General features: G+C 36.1%; 1 long non-coding RNA gene across 1 annotated transcript in view; it reads right to left on the minus strand.

The window, feature by feature from the left end:
* Positions 1-22,173, minus strand: part of LOC149149382 (uncharacterized) — a 68,647-nt gene that overhangs the window by 12,822 nt on the left and 33,652 nt on the right. The gene's annotated exons all lie outside the window — the stretch shown is intronic.

Consider the following 22,173-nt stretch of genomic DNA (forward strand, 5'->3'; position numbering starts at 1 on the left):
CAACTTTCTTCTTCTTCCCAAAGGTTTTATCATGTTGAGTCAACATTTCACAAAGCTCATCAAACTTTAGTTTCTCTAATTTCCCAGTTAATTGTAGAGTCTCCAAAAATGCGTGTAGGAAGAAGGAAGTCCAGCTATTACAATTGTTACCATAAAACTATCATCTATTGCTGGAAAACCAACATTAATGATTTCCTGCCTAATATTCTTAAGTTTTGAGATATATTCAAGAACATCACCTCCTTCAGTTAATTTTTATGTAACAATTTTAATTGTAGATCAACTTTCTTTGATTCAGGCTGAGTATCAAAGAGGTCTTTAAAAGTTTTCAAAGCAAACCACGCATCTGTAGCATTTTCTATATGGACATACATTTCATCATTCACATAAGATTTAATAAGAGCTAAGGCTTTGGCATTCTTAACTTCCCATTTTGCTAGTGCCGCTGCATCTGTGGGTTTATTCGGCTTAACATCTCCATCACATATACCTTGCCATAATTCATTGTAAATGAGAGTGCTTTCGATGAGACAGTGCCATGTTTTATAAGATTTTGTGCCTTCAAGTTTGTCAGAATCAGAAAACAAATTAATCAACTTAGACATTGTAGCGTTGAAGCTTCGCACCAAGAATCAGAACAGAAATGACAAGATGGAAAACACAACACACCACGCAAAAAACACGATCTATCAGGGCTTGGCCTTGACCCTCGTATAGTCGTTGAAGCAGGAGAAAAATAACTGAGCTTTGCACTTGGCTCTAGTCAATTTCTCAAAAATTACAAGGTAATTTTCAAAATTTGGCTTTTACAATGATGTTCTTTGCAAAACTTGGTAAAAAAAAAAGGTTACCCCCCCTCAAAGCAAAATTACTTTGAGTTACAATGTCACACTTATCTCTCCAAAAACAAATTACGAAGAAAAAAAACTCCTTATTACTCCAAAAATTACAAATTTCAATCACACCTTATTTCTCCACAAAAATACAAAATTTCAAAATATAATTACACCTTATCACTCCATTAAAAAAACTCCACGTTATTACTTCATTAACTTTAATTTCTTTTAAATCCCATTTAAATGAATTTCATCAAATCCCTATTTAACAAAGTGAATTTCAATCTACTTTTTGAAAGGCACTCTTTAAACAATTCATAGAGCGCACATCGTGTCAATGAACTGAGAAATATAATTCAACGAAATTCTTGTACCATTTGCAAAATCGCTTCGCTGGTTGGCTGGCTGGCTTTGAAGACTTTTGTTACAGGCTCTTGTTCCTGGGGAGGCCGACGTGGGAGTGCAAGGTCATCGCTTTAATAACCTTCCTCTATCTATCTACATTCACTAACTCCCTTATTCGTCTTTACCAGCTACAAAACGTGATGAGATGTCATTATCTGCTCTGACGTTCTTATTGGTATCGTTGCCGCTTTTGAAATGGAATGTCACAGAGGGGAAGGTTGAATTTGCAGAGTCCTCTGGAAGAATGCAAAAGTCCAGGGCAGCGGAAGTGGTTTCGCTCTGTAGGAAAGTAATCGATCATGCCAACGCTGCCTTCAGGGTACCATAAGCAAGCTTTGGCAAATACATGAGAGTCGTTCCAGGATCTATAATAAATCCACCAAAGCCATTGTTGAGGCTGCCAGGGCATTGGCTATGTTTAGGCTAATAAGCTGAGACGCTGGGTTTATAGCTGTTATCCCATTAACAAAAAAAAAACTCCATATGCCATAAACGTTGTGATTTGTGTCCACCGTTATACAAAAAACCTGCACAGAGGGGTCAACGCCGAACAAAATCTAAAAGTGAAACTGTTTACAAAAATACATTCTCATCGACCTGCAACAAACTCTACAAACTCTTTGTACAACTTGGATTTGTATTCCCATTATAAAGTTTTCGTCACCATCAATTCACAGGAAATTAACAATGTTTCGGCAGCCAAAAAATTACTTCTCTTTGGTCACCGAGCACGCGGATGCCATGAGCATTGCATTTGGTAGCAGATAGTGGGGACTCGTGGAGTCCACGGGCTCTCATCTACAGCTGAAAATCTATTGACAACGCAGTTTTCACCACATTGACAACAAGCTCTATGTAGCTTCAACGTAGTTTTCAGCACAAACAATTCAATGGAATTTGGCGATTGGGAAATGATCTTCAACGCAGTTCTGATAATAATTCACAAAATTGATTTTCAAATTTAAAAATCTAAAATCAATAAAATAATAACATTTCTTCTTTTTGGAACAAAAACTTGACAACTTCCATACCAGTTATTCGCTGAACAATTCAATGGAGTCTTCCACAAACTTGTAGAGCTGGAATTTCCTCTTCACATCCACGGCAGCATTACTGGAACTCTGATACCACAATAATGGCATAAGTGTCCTCAGACACGTAATTTTATTAATAATAAAAAAAAGAATTACATAATTTGATTTTGCAAGAGTTTATACCCGAACATCCAAACACTCTTGCAATGAGCTATTTATAAGCTCCATGCCTAAATACCTCTAATTATGGATCACTTATTAAATCACAAGTGCCCATTTACAATAAATGCTATTCAAACCAACTAGCTAACAAATCTCCTAAAATAGAGCCCAAGATACGACACATTTGGAGAGTCATATCTAGTTACAACAAAATACTAATTCTAAATAATTAAACATTTTAGAGTAATAATTATTAATTTAATATCTTAAATTAATAATTATTTTATTCTAATTTTATAACCTATGATAAGATTGTATTTTTGGATCATCTAACATTCCCCCCATGATCCAAAGATACATTACAAAAAATACCAAGTTCATCCCTGAACTTAGTCAATTTTATTCTGCCAAGCGGTTTCGCGAAAATGTCGGAGATCTGATCTTCGGAAGGACAATAAACAATAGATTGGATAACCTTGTATTATAATCAATCAATTGAAGGAACTATGTGATGGACTACCTTCAAGGCATGAAGCAATGCAGTGCAAGAAGTATTGTTGGACATAGTTCAAGATGCAGTTGGTGATGACCTCAAGTACAAGATCATAGACTATTAGGAGGTAGATTTGGAGCCCTAGTTCAAGAAGTTGCAAGATGAACAAACTCAGTGATAAGACGGCTGGTTGAGGAAACTACAACAATCGCAGGTAGTTGATGTAAGGGAAGTATGAGTAGTACTTCCTACACAAGTTGAAGCTTGTTGATGAACTCTCCTGTTTGAGAGGGAGTGAGCATGGATTTCTCCTCTCAGGTTGAGAGGGTTGTTGGACATTGGTTCTCCCCATGTCATGTACTAGACCAGGGCTAATTGCCGCAAACCTAGTGCATGCATCATAGATATAGAGAATGATGGGTTAAATAACCATGGTTCTCCTTGTGTTAAGTACTATGACAGATTAGGATTGATATCCTAAGTCAAGTACATGGACATGGATAAGGAGAATGGTGGATTAGATACGTATCTTGGACAAACAATGTACTGTGATGGATTAGGAAGGAGACCCTAAGTCAAGTACATGAACTTGGATAAAGAATGGTCTACTGGACATACATTTCCTTGAGGGAAATGGTCATACTCCGGTTATCCTAGGTGGAGTATGTACCTTGTTGAGGGAGTGTGGTGTACCATGGAATGCCTCCCAACATTTTTCTCTGATCTTGTGAGAGATAAAGTGTACCTGTCAAGGCCTTGGTAATGTGGCAATGCTAGCTATGATGGTCATTTATGCTTATCAATCTGGATGCCTTCTTATGAGAATATTTCAACTTGAGATAGACCTGTTAAGTCATTATGAATACCTCCTTGGTTAAGAGGGAGCGTTGGAAAAGTAACTAGGTTCGGTCTTCAAATATTTATACTTGTATCAAATTTTGTTTTATATAAAAGAAGAAAAATAATTTTATTTAAGAATGGGTTTCATGCTCAAGTCTAGGTCAAGCATGTTCTTCATGTTGTTAGGATTTAGTGAGTCAAAAGAATGTCTGGCGAAGAGTCAAGTCCCATCTAGACATTGAAAAATAATTTTATTTATGATTAAAAATGTGAAATTAATCCCCAAGGTCAGGCCGACCCTTTAGAGGACCTGTTAGGGCTCCAGGAAGCTCTCCTAGGTTGCAGCTCAAAGATGCCTGGTAACATATAATCTTCAATATTGTTCTCTAAACTATTGGAATGAATGATGGTTTGGATCAAGCCAGATAACCATTTCAACTCTGTTTTTTACTCAAGACATGCATGAACACCCTCAACTTTAGAAGGCTTTAGACCACTAATGCTCAATAGTTTGTAGATTCAAAGAATAGATGGAGAACACCGACTGTACCAGTAGATGCATATATAAACACATATGAATGGCCATCTACAGGAAGTAAAAGAAGCTTGCAAATCTAATTTATCGACGCAAAGATAAGATGATAGTTATCTGACATTAGACACATAAGTAATATGAACAACCTGTTCAAGTGCAAGCTTAGAACGGAAGAGAAAATGAACATTGAACATATAACAACAAAAGAAGCTTATATTGCTAGAATGAAAATGAGAAGCTTGAAGGAATAGAGTATCAACAATCTCCAGAAGTTGAATCTTTGTTACATTTAGTTTTCAGCCTTTTATAGGCCTTTTACAATGCTCCTGAACTCTCAAAGGCTTAGAGTCTTAATCTATCCTATCTGTCTTGTTCACTAACTGATGCCCTAACTAGGCAAGCATGGGATTCAGAGGTTCCTTCTTTTGACAGAAGAGTAACCGCATTCAGGTGGTTTGCTATGCTGGTAGGGAGCTCTCTCGTGCCAGAGATGCCCCATAATCGATTCTATTGTTTTTTGGCTGAGCGCTGTCGATGCCCCATGATGTTTCTGTTTGTTTTGGGCAAGTTACACTGTTTGCTCCATGACCATTCTGTTTGTTTGGATGTGTTGTGCGTGTTGTGTTGCGTTGTGCTGCTCCATGACCGCTTTTCAGCCTTTATCCCTCGGCAGTTATTCCCGACCTCTATTATGTGATAGAATGGGTCTTGAAGCCTTTGTTATATTTCAAACGTTTATACTGACTGTTTTTTGTTTAACACAGAAAACATAGCAACATTGTAAAAATCCCGCCAAGCTCTGTTCTTCCGGACTTCAAAAGTCTTTAATCATGGCATATCTTCCTATTGGGTCCGCCTTTTTAGTGATATCACATCTCCACCGTTGATCTGGGAGTTCTAGATCCAATGATTGTGATCCATTTCGGGCGGCTATTTTGTACTGGAGTTAACCATCCGATGAGGGTGGTTTTCTCTCTCCTCATCCTGGACACATGGCAACCACTGTATGGCATCGGACAGAGCTCGGCCTAAACCACTTATCGCCTTTGGCTTTCCCTAAATCTTTCCAGTTTTGTGATTTTCCCTTTATATTGGAAAATACATTAAAATGTGAAAATCCCACTTTATCGGACTTGAAATGGTGTTCAACCGCCTTAATAAACCCTTTCGGGTCCGTAATGTCGCATCGACGCTGCTCCCATGTTCCCTTTGTATTTCGTTAAATAACAAAATACATTGAAAATGCATTAAAAATCGGCTTCCTTACGGACCTGAAATATTATATATTTCATTCCCGAACCCTTTCGGGTCCGGGACCTATCGCATCGTCGTTGCCCAAGGCTCCCTTTGTATTTCATTATATAACGAAAATACACAAAAATGCATTGAAATTGGACTTTCTGCAGACCTCAAATATTATCAAATAATATTTAGAATACTGTCGAGTCCACATCATCACATCGCACATATGAAGGTGTAAAGGCTCCGCCCCTTGGTGCTGCTCCGTTGCGATATAGCGATGCGATCTATTCGCAATCACTTACCTCTCATGCCCAGGGCCCTTACTTAGCGCGTTCCTTGTACTTCTGATAGCGATCTTGCGACGCAATGTGGCTATTGATCTGCGTCGCTTGATCAATGGTCCACATTGCATCACTGATCGCAATCGCATATCCACTCGGTCCCTGCTTATTTTGCCGGCCAGCCTCAGCTGATTATGATTTTCCGCTTAGATTTGGGCCGTTGATCAACCAGATCTAATGGTTGTTGTGCATTGCTCAGTCTAAGCCTCTGATACTTAGTTTTTTGACTGTTTGATCCTTAAGAATATTTTGAAGACTTCAAGAGCATATTTGGATCCATTTTTGGGCCATTTGCCAACAAGGTTAACAGGACCAAGTTAGCCTACTCAAAAGACGTGATTGTTTAGGAGACACAAACAACTATAAATTAGCCAACATGTTCCTCATTTGGACATGTGTTATGTGGATCTTTTGTGGTAGATAAGTGAAGTTATAGATCCGAATTTTTTGTGAAGGAAAGAAAGCTCCTCCTGTGATCTAATTCAAGTCTCCCAAGAACTAATGAAACACTGATGAACCTATTTTCTGAGTTTCTCTTGCAGAAAAAATCATGACATCTGGAGGATAAAATGAAGCGTTGCCCTGGTGATTGTGGGGATATTAGTTTTGGTGTTCGGTCTTGAAGGTCTCACTTTGATGTGATTCTATAAGAAGTGGATTGTTCGGGTTTTCCCCAGTTGCAGAGTTTTGACCTGGCATGGAGACTATATCTTGTGTTCTTTGTGTTTTGTGATCTTAATTTTTTTTATAATTGCTTGATGAAGAAGTAAAAACAAAATAATAAAATGGCAACAAATATCACGACTAATTATTAAGTAAGGAGAATCAACATAAATCTATAAATACCTTGATTTTCCAACATGGTATTAGAGTTAAGGTTGGTAAAAGAAGCAGTTTGAAGATCACTCCCTATTGGCATATCTCTGATAAGTTCGTTGTTCTGGTTTCTGAAGAATACAAGCTTCATCTGGAAAAACTTGGATTCCTCAATGATCTCGTTCTATAATTCACTATCATGTAGCTTATGATTGGTTAACAAAAGCTCATTTATGTCACATATGGCATAAATAAAATTCACAGGAGCCCACATAAGTTCACAGTGGCATGCATCAATCTATTGTGGTGTATATAGCCTGAATAAAGGATTAATGAATATGTTCTATGATCAGGAAGAGGCTCTCTCTCTCTCACACACACACACACACACACACACACACACACACACACACACATATATATATATATATATATATATATATATAATTTGCACCTATAGTTCGTGACTCATACAATACTCAAATCCTCCTTTCTATGGCTTAATTTGAAAAGAGTTGCATTACAATAGCTTGAGGTTCAAGTCTACTCCTTTATGGATCAACAAAAACTCACTCCACAACATAGCTAGCATATGGATCGTTTAAGTGGTTCACTACAAGGTGGCTTAAATTGGATAAAAGTGTGCACACTTTATGGTATCATTCAAATTATTGTCACATTGTTTGATGGCATCACATATCACACTTTGTGTAACTTCTTGTATTATCGTATGGCTCACATAAGAACAAACAACTCGTTTTAAAAGGCCCACTCATATTACATGGTCTTGATCTATGACATCTGAGTTATGTGATTCGTATGAGGCTTGCTATATCCATTAAACATATACAATAGATATGCTTCTTTAGCTCACTAATATGCTCCTTTATACATAACAATTGGTATAACAATGGCATCATACCTAGTAAGTCTAGAACTCAAAATATTATGAGATATGAACTCACGAAGTATTTCCAGAACAAGTTTTGGGTGACATTACAATGTGTGGTTCATATGGTTATTTCTAAAGTTTGTGACATCAAATTTCTATGGATCATGATCTATCTCTTGCATTTGGAGCTCGTATTGGCTCATTGATCTCAGTATAGTAGCATCACTACAATTTACACTATACTCTATGGCATCATGGTAATATGTGGTATGATTCGCTTTGTGGCATATGTGACCTTGATACTTGACTATGATACGTGCTACATCAATGGTGTGCGACATCTCCTCCAAGGTCTGGTAGTAGTTCAAGTTCTTTCTAAATTGAGACCGAGAAGATAAGAACTGACAACAAAATGAGTATTTCTGGGCACATTTTTGTGACAAAATTCTCTATATGTAAACAAAATTCTCCACATGTAAGCATAATTTGTATTTATGGGTTTTTATAATGGTCCAATGCCTATGTAGGTGTAGGACAATGGTCTTGTGTATGTGATGGAACTGTGGATTAAAGGCTACAATACTTCTGGAGATGCACATAAAGGCCTTAAAGTGAGGATTTGTCATTGTTTTGTGAGTTTGTTCTCGTTGTGATTAGGGCTGATATGTGGATGTACAAGTGCCCTAACAGAGCGATGAAAACCTCAAAGTTTATGCCAATAACCATGTCCTTAAGAAGATGGATCAATCATCTAAAAAAGGTATGTTGATTTGTTTCTTCATGTTGATTTAAATTTGGGTGGAGAGTTGTTCCAACGATTTATGGACAACAGTTTTATGCCCTAGATTAGGGATACTTTGGTACGTGGACAGTCAACCTAATTCAACTGTAAAAGTTTGCCCTGGAAACTTGGTGAAATTTTTATGTACAAGTGGAGAGGGTTGAGAACCCTACATGAGTTGGAATCATCCTTGTTTTTTAGGAACATTATGCATTATCTGTGGGAAATTAGATACAAGTGAGGTGACAAAAATACTTTCAAGTATGGACAGAGGTAAGGTGAATTGGTTTTGATTGTATGGATGTCATGAAGTACTGAAGGTGATGTAAAGATGTATGTTCTTAGAAGTTTGAACAACAATATGTTGTTTCCTAATATATTGATCATGTTTCAAGCCTTCGTTTGTTAAGAAGGTAGATTGACAAAACCCAAAGTACATTGTATGCATGAGGTCATTCAGTGTTATGTGGGTCATTGAAAGAAGCCCTAGGTTTTGTCATCTTATGAGAAGTAAGGAGATGGTTAGTGGGTAGATTCTTGTAACCCTAGTTCAATTATTTAATGGTACAAATCATTGATAGGAGGGAAGGTCTAGAAGTCCCTAAGAGAAATTATGTTGGAGGAGCCATATCAATGCTAGAGGGCAACTTTGGTGAAGACCTTTCGAGTTGACGATTTTGGAAACATGAGAATAAAAACTACAAGGTAGATTCATTTGAGACCATAGAGCTGCACTATCTAATAAAGATTGATTGGAAAGGTAAACAAACTTGAAAAGTAATAGATTGGCTAACCTTGTATTGTAATCAATCAATTGAAGGAACTGTGTGATGGACTACCTTTAAGGTAGGAAACAATGCAGTGCAGGAAGTATTGTTGGACATAATTCAGGATGCAGTTGGTGAAGACCTCAAGTATAGGATCATAGATTGTTAGGAGGTGGATTTGGAGCCCTAGTTCAAGAAGTTGTAAGATGAGAAAATTCTGTAATAAGAGGGTTGGTTGAGGAAACTACAACAATCATAGGTAGCTAATGTAAGGGAAGTATGTGTACTTCTGACATAAGTTGAGGCTTGTTGATGAATTCTCCCAGTTTGAGAGGGAGTGAGCATGGATTTATCCTCTCGGGTTGAAATGGAGTAAGGTTGAACATTGGTTATCCCCGTGTCATGTACTAGACCATGACTAACCATTGCAAGTCTAGTGCATGCATAAAAAATAGGGAGAATGATGAATTGAATAAGCATGGTTCTCCTTGTGTCAGGTACTGTGATAGATTAGGATTGATATCTTGATTCAGGTACATGGACATGGATAAAGAGAATGGTGGATTGGATAAGCATCTTAGATGGACATTCTTGAGTCATGCATTGTGATGGATTAGGATGGAGATCCTAAGTCAAGTACATGGACTTCGATAAAGAATGGTCTAGTGGACGAACATTTCCTTGAGGGAAATGGTCTAGTGGAGGACATACACCAAGTATCCTAGGTGGAGTATGTACCTCTGTGAGGCATTGTGGTGTCCCATGGAATGCCTCCCAACGTTGTTCTTTGACCTTGTGAGAGATAGTGTACCTATCAAGGCCTTGGTAATGTGACAATATTGGCTATGATGATCATTGATGCTTATCAATCTGTATCCCTTCTCATGAAAACTCTTCAACTTGAGATAGACATGTTGATTCATTATGAATACCTCCCTAGTTAAGAGAGAGTGTTGGAAAAACAACTAGGTTCAGTCTTCATATTTATCTTTGTACTTGTATCAATTTGTATTTTATATAAAATAATTATTGTTATTATTATTTAAGCACGAGTTTCATGCTCTTAGGATTTAATGAGTCAAAATAATGTTTGAGAAAGAGTCAAGTCCCATTTGGACATTGAATTTTTTTTTTTTTTTTTTGTAAGCTTAGGTGGGACCTTATCATTTTCGAGTTTTTACATGTCCGTTATTCACCCCATTTCTAGGGAGGGTAGCACAAGAATCGAACCCAAGATCTCCGGTTCGGTGAGACTTCATTTCCACGGCCATTGCCACTTGAGCTACCCCATGCGGACGACATTGAAAAATAATTTTGTTTATGATTAAAAATGTCAAATTAATACCCAAGATCAAGTTAGCCCTTTAGATGGCCAAGGCATCCTACTTAAAGGATGTGACAATTCAGGACACACAAACAACTATAAATTGGTGAGCGTGTTCCTCATTTGGACATGTGATTTGCGGACCTTGGCGGTAGATAAGTGAAGTTATAGATCTGAATTTTCTGTGATGGAAGGCAAACTCTTCTTGTGATCTAATTCAAGTCTCCCGCAAACTGATGAAGGAATGATGAACTTGTTTTCTGAGTTTCTCTTGCATACATAATAATGACATTTGATGGATTAAATGAAGGGTTGGCCTAGTGATTGTGGGGATATTGGTCTTGGTCTTGGGTCTTGAAGGTCTCACTTTGATTTGATTCTATAAGAAGTGGATTTTTTCTCCAGTTGTGGGGTTTTGCCCTAATGTGGAGCCTATATCTTGTGTTCTTTGTGTTTGTGATCTTGATGCTTTTTTATAATTGCTTGATGAAGAAGTGATTTTATTTTAAATAAAATTCCAATAAAAATCACAAGTAATTATCAAGTAAGAAGAATCAACATAAATCTACAAATGCCTTGAATTTCCAACATTGCACTACACAAGGAGAGCCTTTCACCCAGTCAAGTGTCCCTTGGTGTGCCTTTAGTGCATTGGTGCATGATTTGCAGTAGTTTCTCAGTTGATGGTTCATTTTGAGCCCACATAGCACGAAAGGATCCCTTCGCTCAGTCATGAGTCCCTTGGTGGTTCCCTCTGACGTTTTCTGCAAAACATGGAAAATTTCTTCAATGTTCTAGTTCGCCCTCTAGCTCATGTTAAGACTCACTCCTTGACTTCGCTCATAGAATTCAGGTGAACAAGGATCACATAGGGTTTTCTTTTGATTCACATGAGAGCCTCCTCTAGTCTCTCTACTCTAATTTGTGTTTTCTTTCCATGAGTTTCCCCATGTGTTTTCTCTTTCTCCTCTTTTCATTGGTTTCTCACTTTTGATGGTAATACATGGGTGGCCATAAATACCCAAAATAGAGGGTGCATAGCCCATAAATTCACGTTGTTTGGTACCACTACCCCACTCCTCTCATAACTACTAATAATAATTACAATACCTTCCCCTTAGATATTTTTAGGGAAATTGACAATCTCATAATATTGTCTCAATCAAATAACTCATCAATACAGATTAATTTCATATACCCTTTTTGTTGGCTTCCCTCATTTTCATGTCCATACAAGGATTTGTAGCATAGTTATTACATTGTTAGCAAATGACATAATTTTTCATATCAATCTCATCCAAGTCTCTTCTTTGCAATCACTCACCCTTTAGGCTTAGGTAATATCCCTCTCTACAACACAATCCCTTGGATGATCGTCTTAACCAAAGGATTTTTTACATAAAAATATCAAAAGGACTTAGACTCTTACAACCAAGACATCCCTTTGGCTTGCTCTACCATAACACATAACTTTCATGTCATTACTGATGGTGATCAAGGCTTGTCATATGGTTCCATTGTCACTATTGCGGCTTTGTTCCTAGGATTTTGTTTCATAGCCTTTGACCTATCTTTCCTAGACAGACTCATCAACTCACTTACATCACATGCATGCAGTTCCCATGGGATTTAACCATAAAACTTGTTATAACACACTCAATACTTTATTGTCGTTATCAATTTTTCTCTTTCTTCCATCACCTCAAATTATATTCATGAAACTGCTAACACCTTCAGCTCTTCAAGAGCATTCCAACGATATAAATTTTATCTCATTTTGAGCTTCAGGGACAAAGTTATGTCCATTTGAATATTCATCCCTTAAGGCCACATCGTTATTCGTATAACCCACGTGGATGACATCTAATGACCCTTGATCAAATGCCACTCCCGCACTGGTCTACATCTTCTACGTGATTGTCATGTCAACCTTCAACATATTGGAAATTTCCAATAACTCACTTTATTTGTTCCTTTGTGGTTTTAATATCTCAATACACCGATGTCCGTTACATGGCAATATGCCCATATGCTTGATACCAGTAAGTCCCTCATTCCAAACAACTGCCAGTCATAGACCTTTCTCAACCATATAACTAGGGGCCATGGTCAAATCCTTTTAGATCCTCGAATTTCTATAGTAACTTGTGCAAAGTGTTTCATCCACAAATTTATTTATGGCCTAAAACATAAGGGGAAAACCTTGAATTTCCTTTTTGGAAAGCCACATTGTTTTGAATTTAATTTATAAAAATAATAAAAATAATAATAATCACAATAATAATTAATTAGATAATAATTAGTTATTGAAGAGACATATCGTAAGGGACACATGTCGCTTATGAAGGGGCACCTGCCTAGGTATATAAGTGGACCCTCATTTGTAACCACATCATATCATCGATTTTTTTTGTACATTCAACATTTCTTATATAAATATGTTACTCGTCCTATGATGGACATTCTTGTATTCTATATATTTTGAATATTCCACTGGGTATACGAACTCTGTTCGTAACATTTGTATCAAAGCTAATCTGATCCGACCTTTGGCCATCAACTCTCTGTCGCGTTCATTGTCATTTGATTGAGACTTTTTAGCTAGAAAAGTTTTTGGAGGTTTTCCATTTCGCTGTTAGGCCTTTAACCACTAACAAAAAGGAATATATATATATTAAAAAAATTCAAAATTAATATAGAGGAAAAAAATAAACTATAATATATATAATAAAATTATAATTAAAAAACAAAACAATAAAAAACCAAACCCAGTTGACCGGGTCATCGTCGCCGCAACCACCAAGAGTCGGCGACCACCAAGAGCCTGTTCCGCATGCCACAACTAAGTGATTCCCCACCCTACCACCATGGGCATTGCTTCCCATCTTGTAGTGGAAACGCCCTGCCTTGCCACCTTATCCAACATCGCCGCTACTACATTATTATACCTGCTGCTAACAAGATATAACGTCCTCAATTTTTCATTGACTTGCTATTAGTTTTTATTTGACTAAAAAAATTTAAAATTTATCCAAAGTTTAACATTACGAAATTAAATTTATCATTTTTAAATAAAATTCATTTCTATTTATCTCAATAATGATTGGTTAAAATGTCTCCCCTCTTATTGTGTAATAATGGAAATAATTGACTTTTGTGTACTCTATTATTAATCACTATGTATTATATCACTAATTACTATGTACAATAAATATAAATAATTTGAAAAATAATGTTATATATTAATTACTATCTACCATAAACATGAATGGTTTGTAACTAAATTAAAAAAATTCCATTTTTTCATTAGTGTAAAATATTGAATAGATAATTTTTATGGGTTTTATTTTTTAATTTAAAAAAAATAATTTAAAAAATATAAATTTGAAAAAAAATGTAAAAACAACATGTGTACAATTTGTACAACTCTCATTATATCAATCTATACTCTAATGACACAAGTGTACTATAATGTGAGCATTATATAAAAAAATTTCCATGATTCAATATTAAATAAATAATTATTCACTTGTAAGAAGAACTTCAGCGTAAATCACATGAGGAAAGACCTTTGTCCACGCGTTTCGAACCAACTAGTGTGGTTCATTATTAGGACAAGTTGAAGAAACAGATCCAGCTATGCATGTTAAATAGTCTGAGCAGAGCCCCCAACAGCTAATTTTGACTTTGGGACCAGAGTCAAAAAGTCATTTTTATAATATAGTTATATTCGGTGACCATTCCTTTAAAATATATTAAAAAAACATTTCTATAAATAAAATAATTGAATAGGTGCTAATGTTAATAGTTAGTTAAAAGGTTTAATAATTAAAATTATAAGTTATAAGAAATATTATAATAACAATATACATAGGGTATTTTTGGGATAATAGTTAGTTAGAATTAGAACGAGAAAATAAGTTAAAAAATAAATAAAGAAACAAATAAATATAAATAAAAAATAGGAAAAAATAAAATAAATGAACGTAGCTAGTAAAGGTAAAAGTTTGTTGAAAAGCCAAAAGTAATAAAAAAATAAATAAAAATAAAAGAGGAAAAACAAATAAATAAATAAAATAAAATAAATAAAAAATAAAAATATATAAAACTATAATAAAGCACATAGCTAATAAAGGTAAAAGTTACTTTAAAAAATTAATTAAAAAAAAGTAAATGAATAATTAGATTAAAAAAAAAAGTTAATGAATTAAACTAAAAATAAGAAAATAAAATAAATAAATAAATAATAAAAATATAAAACTGAAACTAGATAAATATAATTAAGAACGTGGCTAGTAAAGGTAAAAGTTAGTTGAAAAATTAAATAAATGAATAATTAGATAAAAATAATAAATAAATAATTATACCAAATATATATATATATAATAGAAAGAACGACACAAAAAATAAAAAGGAGAGGGACAGGAAAAAGACCAATAAAAACCACAGAGCAAAACGGATAAACCCTGGGAGGAAGGAAGGCTCCAGGGGGAACACAGAAAGCTAGCACAAAGATAATAAGGGGGAAGGGAGGGGGGCGGGCAGGAAGGAGAAAGACTAAGACGACAGGGCAGGGATCCAACAGCTATTGATTTTTCAGCCGTCATCTCTATTGAGATTGTTAGGCCTTCTTTCAATCTCAATAGCTTCCCTGAATTTACGATGATGGAATTGAGCAACTTTGGCAACAACCTTGGCCTCCTCTATACAAACCTAATGCTTGGTCTTTTCCACATGCTCTGCTAACGCTGAAGACTTGGTTCTCCCATGTCTTAGGTCAACTGCATGTTCGCTAATCCTTTGATGGATGGAGCGCCCTGTTTCCCCGATATAGGGGGTTCCACAAGAACAAGGGATCAAGTAGACACCCTTCATGTCCTTAGGGTCAACTGGATCTTTCACCGATCGGAGGGATTTACGAATGGTGTTGAGGGGCCTAAAGGTTGAGGGGATATCATACCTCTTAAGGATCCGAGCAATTTTGTCTGTGGTTCCTTGAACATAGGGAAGATGGACACCTAGTCGGCGCTCCTTCGGTTCTTTATTAATTAACGCATTTTTAGAGGCTTTAAGGAAAGCCTTCTGACCTAGGCGCCTACTGTAGCCATTCTCCACAAAGACATTAAGGAGATGGGATCTATCCTTATCAAAGCTCTTATTATCAAAAATCCTCCGGGCACGAGTAGCAAGGGTGTTAAGAACACCCATCTTTTGAGCAGGGAAATGATGGGAATCGGCATGAAGATATTGCTCAGTATGCGTTTTCTTCCGGAATACTGAGTGGGAGAGCGAGCCATCCATATTCTTAGAAATAAGAATATCCAGGAAAGGGAGGCAACCATTGACCTCTTTTTCCATGGTGAACTTAATGGCAGAGGACTGACAGTTGAGGTGATTGAAGAAGCGATCTAGCTCCTCTTGGCCATGGGACCAGATGACATTAGTGTCATCTACATACCTTCTCCAAAGCTTGGGAAGGAGACGAGCCGAGGCTAAAGCTTTGGCTTCGAAATCTTCCATAAAGAGATTCGCAACAATAAGGGGAAGGGGGGAACCCATGGCAACACCACAAGTCTGTTCAAAGAACTCACCCTCGAAACAGAATAAAGTGGAAGTGAGACAGATCTCAACCAGATGCGCGGTATCGGGATCTATTAGGCGATAGATCACTTCCAAGGCCTCCTTTATAGGGATGCAAGTATAAAGGGAGACCACATCAAAGCTGACAAGAATGTCATCAGGGTCAAGTTTAATATCCTTAAGCTCCTTAATGAAGGATGCAGAGTCTTTCATGAAGGGCTCAGTGCGGCCAACCAGGGGCTTAAGTTTCAGGGCAAGGAACTTAGCTAGAAGGTAGGTCGGACCACCAAAATGGCTACAGTAGGCGCCTAGGTTAGAAGGCTTTCCTTAAAGCCTCTAAAAATGCGTTAATTAATAAAGAACCGAAGGAGCGCCGACTAGGTGTCCATCTTCCCTATGTTCAAGGAACCACAGACAAAAATTGCTCAGATCCTTAAGAGGTATGATATCCCCTCAACCTTTAGGCCCCTCAACACCATTCGTAAATCCCTCCGATCAGTGAAAGATCCAGTTGACCCTAAGGACATGAAGGGTGTCTACTTGATCCCTTGTTCTTGTGGAACCCCCTATATCGGGGAAACAGGGCGCTCCATCCATCAGAGGATCAACGAACATGCAGCTGACCTAAGATATGGGAGAACCAAGTCTTCAATGTTAGCAGAGCATGTGGAAAAGACCAAGCATCAGGTTTGTATAGAGGAGGCCAAGGTTGTTGCCAAAGTTGCTCAATTCCATCATCGTAAATTCAAGGAAGCTATTGAGATTGAAAGAAGGTCTAACAATCTCAATAGAGATGACGGCTGGAAAATCAGTAGCTGTTGGATCCCTGCCCTGTCGTCTTAGTCTTTCTCCTCCCTCCCCCTCCCCCTGCCCCTCCCCCTCCCCCTTATTATCTTTGTGCTAGCTTTCTGTGTTCCCCCTGGAGCCTTCCTTCCTCCTAAGGTTTATCCGTTTTGCTCTGTGGTTTTTATTGGTTTTTTTCCTGCCCTCTCTTTTTTATTTTTTGTGTCGTTCTTTCTATTATATATATATATATATATATATATATATAAATAATTTATTATTTAAATTTATTTTTTCTTTTTCTTTCAGGTATAATTATTTATTTATTATTTTTATCTAATTATTCATTTATTTTATTTTTACTTTTATTTTTATTTAATTTTTAAACTAACTTTTACCTTTACTAGCTACGTTCATTTATTTTATTTTTTCCTATTTTTTATTTATATTTATTTATTTGTTTATTTATTTTTTAACTTATTTTCTCATTCTAATTCTAACTAACTATTGTCCTAAAAAATACCCTATGTATATTGTTATTATAATATTTCTTATAACTTATAATTTTAATTATTAAACCTTTTAAGTAACTATTAACATTAGCACCTATTAAATTATTTTATTTATATAAATGTTCTTTTATATATTTTAAAGGAATGGTCACTGAATATAACTATATTATAAAAATGACTTTTTGACTCTGGTCCCAAAGTCAAAATTAGTCGTTGGTCAAGATCGTTGTTGGGGGCTCTGCTCAGACTATTTAACATGCATAGCTGGATCTGTTTCTTCAACTTACCCTGACAATGAACCACACTGGTTGGTTTGAAACGAGTCGACAAAGATCTTTTATTAAAATATTTTATTAAACTAAGTGGCAAATAACCCTAGCTATACAACCTTGTTTATTAGATTACACGAAAACCACTATTCAAAAATAAAAAAGTTACTTAATCGTAAAATAGAGCAAAATTCCACAGATAAAAAGAAACTAAAAAATCAACCTCTAATACTATCTTCTCAAAGTTAACGCCAGTACAGTCTGATCACACCTTAATGAACAACAAACACTGCTGAAACTAAAAAATCAACCTCTAATACTATCTTCTCAAAGCTAACGCCAGTACAGTCTGATCACACCTTAATGAACAACAAACACTGCTGGTTGTCCGAGCATCCACAGTTACGAATTCAGTGCGTTTTTACTTGAAAAAAAATTGATTTAAGAAAATAGAATCACCACATCTTTCCGTGTATGTTGTACAATCCATACATGTAGTCGCCATTTAAGAGAGAGTTGTTCGTATTGTTGTGACGATACTAGTCAATTTGTCAAAAGGATTTCTGTTGTTTTTTTCTTCAAAAAGTTACCAACGTATCTGTATCTATACTAATCACATTATAAAAGAGTTGTAAGTGGCTGTAGGAGAAATAAAAGGAAAATCAATTATTTCATAAAATGTTGGAAAGTTATTTAGAAAAAACAATAAAGCAATACATTATTAATTGAAGAGTTATAAGATATGAAAATTTATTTAGAAAACAATAAGAGGAATATATTATTATACTCCATTCATATTGTAAAAAGGATAATTATATAATTTTATTTAATTTTATTAATCATCTTATAGTGTAAAAAGGATAATTATTTAATTTTATTAAAAAAGATTTATTATATTTTAAAGAAGAAGAATATAAATAAGTTTTACAAACAAAGTATTATTTGACAAAATTATTAACAAAACAAAATGGTGTCAATTACTGACAAAAAATGAATTAATTAATTCTACGTTTTGGATCAGGTGTATGTTTTATGAAACAAAATTTGAGTATTTGTCCATTTTTAAAAATCACACAACATTTTGTCTAAACATGTTGGAGATTGTTTACCATGGAAGAATACCAAGATAATAAACAAACACAAATTAAAATATTAAAGCAAGAACTCACAGAACTTCAGTCCAAAAACAAGGCATCAAAAAATAAATATAAATATCTCGAAGATCTATTCCATGGAGTATCGATAGAAAACAATAGAGAAATTTCACATATAAGTGTCCATATTAAAAAATTACTTGCGAAGGTCAAGAATTCCAAAGATACAAAGGAAAAATTAGAAGAAGAAAATGAATGTCTCAAGATGAAATTTAACGAGAATCTATCAGGGAAGAGAGAAGATAAAAGGTGTTTTAAAAACTTTAATCAAAAGTTTTTAGAACAACTCAAAGATTTAAAAAATGAGAAGCTTGAGCATCAAAATGAAGTTGAATCAAAATCTGAATAACCCTTATATATCAGAAATCATAATCAAAGTCTACTCATCAAATTAAGAAACTTAAAAATGATAAGAAATCATTGCAAAACAAACTTGAAGAACTTATCACGAAAGAAGCATCAAAGTCTTAAAACGTAGCAATCCAAGTTGAAGAAAAATGAACCAATATGGATCCAGTCAATATCACAACTCAAGAAGATGACAAACTAATTAAAGTAAAAACATATTAAGATGTTTCAGTTTAGCTGATAAAAATTCCAAGTGAATATTATGTAACCAACTCAATAACATCAGTTCCTGAAGTAAATAAGGAAATTGCTACACACATGATAAGGGAAAATCAAATCACGAGAACTCTTTATCGACATCTGAATCACAAGAGTAGACATCTCAATTGGTTTACATATCTGTGTCACTCAGAACATAAACAACATACTTATGTTCTGAAGAATATTAAAGGCTAAGGACTCACTCACTGATCTCTCTCATAGAAATCATGAGAACTTGTTATAATGCTCCCTCCCACACCCTTGAACTTTTTCGGGTTGTGGGAAGTGTTATTTTATAATTAACCCGAAAGCCATGACCTGTTATGAAGATGGGTTTAGAAAAATACTTCTATTCCAAAGTTAGAGAAATTAACTTATGATATTACGATCATATTCATCTTATTGAGAGCTTTCCGATAATATAAATTTTATCTAAATCTTAATCCTGGATCAAAACTTATGCCCATTTGAAGCTTGACCAACCAGATAACACCACTTCAACAACGTACCTCCTTTTGGTACCCACATGCAATCCACATGGACCCTGAGCATGCAATCCCTAATAGTCTTGCACCTCTCAAGGTTCCTATGTGGCTTCCATGCAAACACCCTCTACTCCTATCATTGCTCGCAACATGGAGTTATGTTTGTGGGTTCCACCAACTCGGCCCCATCATGTTTTGCGATTATTCTTCATTATAAGCCATATTCCTAACCATGTCATTGTGTTTGCGGCTCCATCCAACAACTTATATGAAAAATAACTTAATAGGTCCCTCTTACGTACATGTCGTCATGGCCTTGACTCCTTCCAATAATTTGCAGGGAAAAGGACCCGGTGGGTGCTCCTTGCACACATGACATCATGACCTCGACTCCTGCCACAACTGTAGGGAAAAGAACTCGATGGGCCCTTCCCACGTAAATGTCATCATGACCCTAACTCCTTCCACAATCCATAGGGAAAAGAACATGATGGGTCGTCCCTGCGTACACGTCATCACGACCACGACTCCTTTCCAGAACCCGCAGGGAAAAGAACCTGGTGGGTCATCCATGCACACACATAATCGCGACCTCTACTCTTTTCAACAACATGCAAGGAAATGAACCTGTTGGGTCCTCCCCACGTGCACATAATCATGGCCCCAACTCCTTTTGACTACTCAATTCAAATCTACTTGGAGAGACTAGTGGTTGTGGTCCCTCAAAAGACATGAAGTCACACTTTTACCAACGTATGAACCAAGGGGGTGACTACCCACTCTTGAGTTCTCTAATATTAAGGCATAAGGATTGAGGCCAATAGGTCTCCAATGGTGAACGGTTTTCTATATCGAGGGAAAGCATCTCCAAATGCAAGAAAGAAAAAGTTTCAGAGATAATAAAGGGACAAGGACCCGTCACCAATTCACACAACATTCCTAGCTTAACAAAGGAATTGCACCAATCTACTCAAACCATACTAGCCTACTGATAAACTCATTTAGAGAGCCCTGATCAACAGTTAGGCAAAGATCACATAGATCTACAAATCAATCATAGCATATTACTGCACATCATAGTCTAGAATAACCAAACATGATCATGCATATTCATATTCCAATTATGCATAAAATCAGTGAAAAACATCACCAAGAAAACCATGCTTATTCATGTAACTAACTCTGTAACTTATTGCAATGGAAACAACACAAAGTTCCTATGAAACCAACATAACCATGAGAACATATAAACAAGCATTCATCATCAACATACATGAATATCAAAATTTCTTCATGCTAGTGTTAATCCACACACACTTTCATATCACACATTAGACATTATTAATCATCCATGACACAAATATATACATGAGTAAGTCCACTTATCTAACTAATTTGAATATTGTTAACTAAGGGAGGGACTTCAAATCTCCATCCGACTTCAAGCCAACTACACGACAACCTTTATTTCAATTGACCGCTCCCCAAGCCAAATTTAGAGTCTGACTTAAATGCACAAGGGAAATTTCACACCGATATCAAGGCAACGAGACAAGAGAGGGAATGCAGTGCCCAAGTCGTTTATCAATTGCCTCATGCATTAAGCACTCAAATGACTCTTCCGCCTCTCTAAAATCAATCATAGGGATTCATCCAAGGCTTAGTGAAATTCTACTCAGTCGAGGATAATGATCTCACTCTAAGTGTGGTTTATCAGCTAGATTTTCAAGGAAAGCATAATAGGAGTCCATATCCCACTATCTAGGTGGTTATTGGCTTACTTAATAAGCACTAAGTGGTTATCAACCTCCAAGGAAATCACTTAGTATTTTATCAACCCTTTTCAACAAGCATAAGAATGTATTAGCTTTCCAAGTCGTTTATTAGCCTTCCAACAAGCATCCCAATGGTTTATCAACCCATTCAACAAGCTCTAAGTGATTTATCATCTCTCTAGTAAGCACTTAGAATTTTATCAACTTACTCAACAAGCACTAAGTGAGTCAATGTATCCACTAAGTCTTCACTAGCCCATCCACACTGATAATCAAGCACTAGCCACACCGAATTTACAAGGAACAATGTCCCATTATAGGGAATTGGCTCATAGCATTCTGTTATCTTCCATGTTTCACTTCCTTGTAGCTCCTCCCCTTCAATGTCTCCTCTGCACTCTATGCACCCTCTCTGAATGCTCCCACACATCCGTGTTTTCTTTTTTGATTATTTCGTCTCTACTTCCACTCCGCGTATTTTCTTTGTGTGTTGGATTTTCTTCCAACATTTCCCATAAGAATGGAAGTTGCACAAGCC

Source organism: Pinus tabuliformis, chromosome 9 (assembly GCF_031772625.1).
Source record: "Pinus tabuliformis cultivar Carrire ecotype Pingquan chromosome 9, CPIR1, whole genome shotgun sequence".
NCBI classification, from domain to species: Eukaryota; Viridiplantae; Streptophyta; class Pinopsida; order Pinales; family Pinaceae; genus Pinus; species Pinus tabuliformis.